This window comes from Rhamphochromis sp. 'chilingali', assembly GCF_963969265.1.
Source record: "Rhamphochromis sp. 'chilingali' genome assembly, chromosome: 21".
Classification (NCBI taxonomy): domain Eukaryota; kingdom Metazoa; phylum Chordata; class Actinopteri; order Cichliformes; family Cichlidae; genus Rhamphochromis; species Rhamphochromis sp. 'chilingali'.
The window spans coordinates 25,131,901-25,141,096 of record NC_137949.1 but is presented as its reverse complement, the minus strand read 5'-3'; the positions used below and the strand labels follow the sequence as shown (position 1 = coordinate 25,141,096).

Here is a 9,196-nt window from a genome sequence, read left to right as displayed (position 1 = left end):
TTCATAGGAAAAACCTGAAAGGTCCAAGACACGGAAGATTCGCCTACACAATTTCATGCACCTGAGAATAACATGAAGAGAAACGTCTACTTTGCTGCAACATTTTACTAACTTTTTGGCGATTCATAGAATTGTTTTCAAAACACCACCACGAAAAATGATGTTACCAAGTAAAGAAATTAGCTGCTTACCTAGGAAAACTAGTCCTGAAAAGGAGACAGACTGGCACATGCTAATATGAGACATAAAATTGGGGAGTTATAAATGTTAGTCTGTGTATGAAAAGTCACTGCCACTATTCACAGATTTAAGTTGAATTTCATTTCCTAAAAATGCAGCAAAATGTGCTACCGATGATTTTAATCACCCTAAAATAAAATGGGAACCAGAGTAGGTGCAGGCCCTGTGTCGCTGTGCCATCCTTTCGGCATCATATGCATAAGCATAAACCTACAGAAGGAGTGCAACAGTTACTTGGTTTTCACTACTCATTGTTGTCATAGTAACTGATTGTGTCATCTTTGTCTGTGGGAAACAAAATACATTACCATCAATACAGTGTCCTATGACAGATGAGCAGAGTTTTGATGCAGATGACAAAGGTAGTGTACAATGGAGGGAAAAGCCTTTGAGAATAACTTTTTGTTGTCCTTCCATTGAAGGTAGGTAAGATAAATAAAAGTAATAAATAAAACTGTCTTCTGTGAAAGGTGTACATGGTCTGCAACAGGTGGTGCATGTCAAAGTAACATCCACATGGGCTCCTCAGACCAGGCCACCTTCTTCCATTGCTTTGTGGTCCAGCTCTGATGCATGAGCAATCAGCTGATACACAACAATCTGACACTTTTATGCTAGAACCAGCACTAACTTTTTTTTGGTAATTCAAACTATCATAGCTCACCACTGTTTAATTTTGTATTTTCTAATTATTTTTTATTTTTATTTCATTTTGACTTTTTGTTTTTAATTCAGTTTAGTTTCTGTTAGTATCCAGAGTGGATTTTGTTGTTTCAGTTTAGTTTTAGTTCTTAGTATGTTCAGAAAACCTTTATTTGTCACACAAAGGTTACCCTCCGGTGAAATACTGGTAGTATTATGGAAAAACACAGAAAGTACAGTACAATGGGCAAGTGGAGGAGGGAAAAAAAGAGACCTCTACTCCTGCTGGACTCTGAGGAGAGCACAGAAATTATCACATTACAACACCATGAAGCACATGACAAGCAACAGGGGTGGGTAAGGGGCGAGAAGTAGGCCTATGTAGACACAGCTATCCGCATCTGCTGCCATCGGAGGGCGCTGAGCTGGACCCGCCGTCTAAACATCGGCCTTGGAAGTTAGCAGACCAGGTGTTGGAGATGGGAGATAAACACAGTCCTGTTATCAGGGAGAGAATTTGTTGTTGTTCAGCTCCAGCCTTGCAGCTTGCGGCGATGTGGTAGCCGCATGAGATGATGGTGGTGTTTTCCTTTAGTGCGAACAACTGCGTGTCAGTTTAACAGTTGATCTAAAATGTCCGTCACTGATCTTTCGATCTCGTTGTATTTTTGTAGTATTTTTTAGTGTTTAGTGTTTTTCTGTATAAAAGGCGTACTAGGACTCTGGTGTCTGCCACAGCCTTCCTATTACCAATTTTCTAATCTAATTCTCAGAAGCAAATACAAAAAAGAAGTCACAGTCAGTTACAGACCAAGAAAGACTGACTGGGGTGGGCTTTGTGACTGTTAAGGTTCCTACTGAAGATAAAATTGTTGCGAAAGATAAGTTGAAAAGTTGAAACCAAAGTTGTGTAGGTACTGATACTGATCTTTATCACTTAACCTGAATTCATTAAAACAATTGAACTAAAAAGTATGCAAGTGGTTTAAGCGACATGCGGTTCTTAGACTATAACCTGCTTTAAACAACCTGCTACCGAATGTTGGTGCAAATATTATTGTGCCATATATTTTTCTTTCATGTCCTTCAGGGTTTGTAGAAACATGTGTCTGTCTTACACAGATCTGTTTATATATTTCAGTGCTGACCTGACTGTGACAGCTAAGACACGTTTGAACCTGTTTAATGGTCTCTTCTGAACAAGCGATGACCAAATAGCCTGCTGCAGTTTGCAAGAGGTTTGCAACATATTTGCAATCTTGAGCAGGCAATGAATGTCTTTGATTAGATCAGCAATTGTACCACAAACAGTTATAAGGAAGCAAATTTTGGTCTTAGGAAAGACCTGTATGATACGGAACATTCGCCTACACGATTTCATGCACCTGAGAATAACATGAAGAGAAACGTCTACTTCGCTGCAACATTTTACTAACTTTTTGGCGATTCATAGAATTAGCAGTAAATTGGCCTGTTGTAATAGCCTCTCGATGTCATGTAATACAAGAGGGAACTGCTTCTGTTACATCCTGTGAGGCTGTGGGAGTGTGTGGGCGTGGTGTTGTCTTCTCCCTCTCCTCCTCCTTCTTTCTTGCCCCTCCCCTTGTCTCTCTCTGCCCCTGCCTTCTCCTTTAGGACACACCTGCTGCTCATCTGCCCTCGTTACCACCAATTACCCTCAGAGGTGATAAGCTGGAGAAGAGCAGTGTGGTGGTGGTGGTGTGGGAGAGGCTGCTGCTGCTGCTGCTGCTGCTGCTGCTGCTGCTGCTGCTGCTGCTGCTGCTGCTGCTGCTGCTGCTGCTGCTGCTGCTGCTGCTGCGAAGAAGGGAGGAGCCAAAGTTAGTTTTCCTTGTGTGTACTTCTTTAGAATATTCAAATTGTCATGCAAATTGATAATTGTGCTGAATCATGTCAGAATCATGTTAAAAGTTGGAAAGCACAAAAGATAAACTTCTCAATTTTCCACACCAACCTCTCCATCCATGCCTTTAATCCTTAGCTTTAGAACAACTACAAGTAATAAATGGTCAAATGATAGTCAGTTAACCTTTGCAAAATAGCTAATGTTTTTTATGATGATCAACTAAAGTGTGGTCTTCTACTTCTTCGACTTCTTCGAAAGTTTTCAGCTAACATCTCTGTGGGAATCACCTTGTTGGTGCATATATTCAACAAAAGAAATGGTAACAATTCATGTCTTTGCGACTGGCTGCTAAAATTGTTTTTTGCTAAGTTGTCTATTATGTGTAGAAACAACACTTGTTCTTCCCTTCAGCTAGCTGCCATTTTTATCCTTGAGATATTCATAGGTCAGTGGGGCTTAATGAACAAAACATTGTATATAAGATAAGTGAGCAATGCTACATTTAAACCACACGATGGCGGTAGAGGCTAACAAAAGGACTTTCCCTCCATTTCAAACAGTGCACAGTAGGTAAGAGTTTCAAGCAGGATCTATACGGCACTCTGTGAACTGCATGAACCACAACTCTCACTCGGTGTAGTTCAAAGCAGCACCAGCCCCCCTCTGTGGTAAATGTCTAATTCCAGGTCCTATGTACAAGCACACAACACAACACGTCCTCCTTTCCCTGGTGCCACAGTATAATTCCTAGATTAAGGTTAACGAGCCTCTCCAACCTTATTGCTGTAATTATGGCTTGGCAGTGGAACAAGACAGCAGAGCTTTTTGGTGGTTGTGCCCTTCATGACTGCCAGACATGCTGTGCCATTGCGGGGTATAAACTGTAAAAATCTTTTCACATGCAACTTGTTGCTCATGGTTTGGGTGTGGATTCAAAAAGATTCCACAGTAAGTCACTGAGATTTGTCTCGGTCATGAAACGGAGAGCAGCTTATATGAGATGTGGTTTGGTTCAAAGTGTGGATAAGTGATGTTCTTGAATATATTTTAAACAATAGCCAGTGAGGTCCTTTCAGTGTGTTGAATTTCAGCTTGTCCCCTTGCCTGTGTTGGTTTTTGCCATGAGTCCTCTGATTTCTTCCCAGAGTCCAAACACATGATGCAGGCTGGGTTAAGTGGCAGCTCTGAGTTGCATTTATGTGAATGTGATATTGAAGGCTTTGTCCTGCAGAGATCGACTCCACAGTCACAGCGCACTGGGACAATGGAGTCCAGTAAAATGCATAAAGGATGTCTCCATCATTTACAGTCCATGGCAGCGCATGGCTTGAAAACATGCTCAACAATAAGAAAATGGTGTCAGTTTGTTTTTCTTCCAGAGCTCAGTTCTCAAACTGAGTCAGATCTAAAGATTCATGGACAATGGATGGAACAGAATTCAGAGGTTTAATATCCATTTATTCTTTTAGATTCCCATCTTAAGATTTGAGAAACAAGTCGAAAAGGTGAGTAAGGTTGCAAAGGCAAACTAGATGATAATATGATTTCTCCATCCATCCATCCATCCAATTTAGGGTTGTGGTTAAGTTGGATCCCAGCTGTTATAGGGTGAGAGGCGGAGTACACCCTGGACAGGTCGCCAGGCTTTCATAGAGCTAACACAGAGAGGCAGCCATCCACTCTAGCATTCACACCTGTTGCCAATTTAGAGCCAAATATTGCTGAAATGTGGATGTCTTTGAACTAGCCCCCAAGCTTCTTGCTGTGAGACAATGGTGCTAACTGCATTTCTTCTCAGTTATTGTTTTATTTCTTGGTCGGAAGCAGCATCTGCAAAAATCGGGCCCCTTATAAAGATGGGCAATTAGAATTATGGACAATAAGTCAGTAAGGTCACACAACGACAGCGTTTAGTTTTGGTCATTTTATTATATTCAGTAGCATAAAAGTATAATATAAATGTTTGCACAATTTGGCTCCCCGGGTGTGCAGTGAGCTTCCTCTTAAAGCTTTTTGTATAAATCTCAGTAACATGTGCAGCATCTATGGGTGCCATTGTGGAAATCGTAATTTCTGTTTGGAGCGTCGACATGTGGAATTCCTTACTTACACAAATGAACCCAGAACTCCGTTTTGGATCATTTTAAACTCAAGCTGTCATGAATAATCTGCTGCCTCTTGTTTTATGGCACTTCAGTACATAGTAGTTGCACTGTTCTGTGTTGCTTTTCTTTGTTTTTACTGTATTTGGCTTTTGTGTTTCCTAATTCATGAATATACTGTACACGTTACATGTGCACACTAGCTTAGGAGGTAAATGCTGGGTGTGGCATGGTTCATGCCCATGCCCTACAAAAGTTCACAAATTATTTCACAGACTTTACACTGTCCGTTACCTGCAGGCCCTGATTCCTTTTCTCATGTAGTGTTCTCTGCACGGCCTTTAAACAGCCAGGAAAAATCAAAAAGAGTCCAACACAGATTCATGCAGGTGACCCCTGATGTTCTGCACTACTGCACAGGTCAGTCTAAGGAATCCTTCATCCCAAGATCCAGGTGTGCAAAGACAAATTTTAGGAACGCTGCCAGCTACGGCTACTTTCCACCTGTAAGATCTATGCACTCAAAAGTCGGTTTTAAATAAAGGACGGCGCAGCCTGTGTGAGGCTCCTCCTGTCCCAATTAACACCTTTTTCACAGTGGCTCCGTCACCACAGCTCGACCTTGAGGTAGTTCTCCTCTGGCAGACAAGAAAGACTTCTATTTTACACAAGATATTTTATTCCTGATGGCTCTGTGCGCTTGTCAGGAGAACAAAAGGCAAACATGAGGTTGGGTTTTGATAAATAGCCGCACGTCTTTCCTAGCAGATTGTTTTTGGCAGGCTTGAGAGAGTAGGTCTCTCTCAGGCAGATTTACTGCATGCCAGAGGCTGAGGATTGAGGAATGTCCCCCTGCAGTGAGAAAGAGAGGGCCATGGGAGGGTGAACAAGACAGACTGAGGCATCTGTACTTCCAGATGATATAAGACCTGACAGTAGGACATGACTTTTTTTAAGTATCAAAGGATTTGGAGCGCTCGCCCTCTCGCTCCTCTCCCATGAGACATTCTGAGTATTTCCAAATTAAGACTTCAAATATCAGAACTTAATAAGAGCCGTTAGATGTTAACTCTTATTGCTTTAAGTGGAAAAGACTGTTTAAGCAACTGCAAGCCACACATTATTATTATTATTATTATTATTATTATTATTATTATTACAATGAGGGAATGCCGTCTTGAATATGGCCCCTTCAAACACAACGGTTGCTTGATGGCAGTCGATTAGTGTTTTTCTACATGACAAGCTGCCCCACATTTTGATCCATCAGGGTTACATCTGTTTATACTGGCTATAACCCACCCTGAGAGGACAGTGAATTAAGCACATTAATCCTTATCCTCACTATAAAAAGGATATAAAGCAGGAAAGCTCCACCATAAGCCATATTTGCTTAGGCAGGAGATTCCACTTTGCTCTCATTTAATTTCTTTCATGCTTGTTTTGTAGTCAAATGCATATCATGGGTTGACTATTGGCCTAACCCTCACACTCCTTGCTACTGGTTGCTTGTAATTTTTAGTGTGCTACATGGGATTATCAGAGATTATCTGCTGTTGCAACTGCTGCAAGCTACTCTAGTTAAGATAAAATGCCTAACATGGGAATCACAAACAGCAAAACAATGCCGGCGTCTGCTTGGGAACCTTTTTCTTTTGTTTTTTGTTTTCTTTACTTGACTCAATTTCAAATTTTGCTGTTCACCCATAACTTCTGGAACGAAAAAGTTTCTGGCTGTTGAAGGGTGTTTGTGTTTAGGAAGGATGTTGGCTAGAAACCTGCTCTTCCTGAATCAGCTTGTGTCTGCGTGCTAGAGTCATGCGGTGTAGGGGATTACATTCCCCTGTAACCCTGTCCTTATGCATTAGATCACAGTCTGTGCAATGCATTCACATTTATATCACTTGATATATTAAGGCAAATTCCCAAAATGACAGAAGCTTGTCTGTGCATGAGCCAACCCTCTCAAGATGGATGAAACATGACCGATACTCGTGCTTATAAAACAAGCCGTTTTCCATTTACTTACATGTCATCTCAGTTTCTATTGCCTTGATAGATTTTTTTAAAGATCAATGGTTATTTTAATGCGCACAGCAGAGCAGTAGCTCTTGAAAGTCAGAAATAAAACCATATCCTACAGGTTTTTATCATACTGTGTTATTTGTCTTTGAAGAAGACAAGTATATTGATATATATATATATATATATATATATATATATATATATATATATATATATATATATATATATATATATATATATATATATATATATATATATATATGCAAACACCTATCAAGCGTATAAAAAAATAAATAGGCGCTCATGCATATTCAGGTACACCTGTGTTTGGCTTCTCATGCAGTGGCATTCAGGCATGCCCAGCTATGCCTCTGGATTTCAGCATCATCTGAAAGGATTTAATTTCTCTTTGATTCCTTGGTATCTCTGGTATCTTTCCCCACCAGCCGAGAGTGAAAACATTATTTACATCTCTCTTAGCCCATTGTGTCAAGTTACACGACTAGAATGACTTCTGAGACAGAGGTATGTTAGTGGGAAACAGCACAACCAATGAAAGAAGCGTGGGTTTTGTTTTAATAGTGTTATCACGTGCTGTCAAATAAAGCTACGCTTCTTGGGAATTATGCAAAACTGTTTAAGGAACACAAAAACAATCTCCTTAATGTGAGTGAGTGTTTGTGTGGGCATGATGTCACCTAATTGGCTGGCTGCCTATCACATTTTATTCATATTTTATCATCTTGCAGCCTTCCAGTGTCATGCAACTAAAACATAATAAACACCCAGTGGAGAATTCATGGCCGTGCTGCAGAAACAGAGCGAACAATACACCTCTGTTCCAAAACTTTCTGGGGAAAACCAGGACTAGTTTGTGTGTATTTGTCTAGACGGCTGTGACAAGTCATTACTATTGGCAAACAGTTACACATGGGGAAAAAAGAAAGCACAACAAACAACAATGCTATAGTATTCATTCAAGTGGCACCAGCGTATTAAACAACCACATTCTGAGAGCTGAAAGAGAGGGAATAGAGAGGTGAACTCATACTAATTATTCCCGTAAGGGAAGACTGTGGTCTTGACTGGTTTTGTATAATGGTTAGTCCATACATATTTAGAGACATTTGATAGAACCCAACAAGCTTATACTGTTTGGACATTTCATCTATATTATAGCCCCGATATTTTTTGTGGTAATCAGTACTTTCTTGGGGGGATCCTAATTATATGGATATGATCTTTGAAAGTGTTGTAGGATGCTACAGGTGCTGCTGAGCCCGTGACTTTTCTGTCACTTCTATTGCAAATGGTATAAATGCCATAAAACAATAGTTCATGCAGCGTTCACAGACAACTGGTTTTTATGATACGTTTGCTCAGACACAAGCAGTAGCCTGCATCTATGCAGGATCCAGCTCGGATTCATTCCTCCTCACCGGCCTGGCTTGTGTATGTTCTGTGGGAGAGAGAGAGAGAGGCGGGACCTTGACGCCGGGAAGGGCGTTCTCTTTGCGGTCAGACCGGGCAGAGTCATCCCGAGGGGTGGGTCCTGCGGCAACAGAAAAGGAAAACCCACCTTTTTTCATTGTTAAGGACGCGGTGGAATGTGATGGTTTGATCTCAAAAGGACCAGGGAGGGGAATATCCGAGAGGAAAAGACCAGCGAAAGCGACTGAGGGAAAGGGGGAAAGCAGAAAGCGGTTCCCCCCCTATCGCCTCCAACTCTCTGGTCTTGAATGAGAATATGCGGATGAACTTGTCCCGGCCGTGTCGGCTGCAGCGAGCCCTACCGTCCGCACGAGCTCAGCCCGCGTGAAGTTGTGGATTTACCGTTGCGTTTTCCGGACCCGGCGGTGGAACTGCTGAGGTAAATTTGAGTCTTTATTCTGTGTTTGAGGAAGAAGCGGAGTGTATATTTGGGGATTCACACAGCGGCTTGTTGAGACTCGAGGAGTCCGGACTGCAGAAGTCTGAACTGCGGCAAGTTTTTCAGCCCTCCTCCTCCTCCTTCTCGTCGTCGTTCTTAAGCCAAATTGAAGCATCCAGCTCTGCAGGAAAACCTCAGGTGGTTAAAATGTTGCCGCACATAAACCGTTCATATCTTCTTTTGGTAACACTTGGCATTTTTGTTATGAGGTTGCATTTATCTGCTTCTGCACTCGATACGTTTTTCTACTGCTTTACGCACATAGTAACGTCAGTCCTTTCAGACTGACTGCCCGGGCTGTAGGAACATGGAGTAGAAGTGTGGAGGCTGCTTGGACGTGTTCTTGACATTTGGTGTGTGTGTGTGTGTGTGTGTGTGTGTGTGTTGCATGTA

The 9,196-nt window shown here is 41.6% G+C and overlaps 1 protein-coding gene across 3 annotated transcripts in view; it reads left to right on the top strand.

Moving 5' to 3' along the window:
* Window positions 1-8,411: 8,411 nt before the first annotated feature.
* The window catches only part of luzp1 (leucine zipper protein 1), a 53,102-nt gene continuing 52,317 nt past the window's right edge, over window positions 8,412-9,196 (top strand). For 2 of the 3 annotated variants that reach the window (XM_080871865.1, XM_080871866.1), the window contains exon 1: window positions 8,412-8,743. The gene's annotated coding sequence lies outside the window, so the exon portion shown is untranslated. Of the gene's footprint in view, window positions 8,744-8,783; window positions 8,942-9,196 lie in introns of those variants that run through there. The other variant, XM_080871868.1, reaches the window with a different exon arrangement.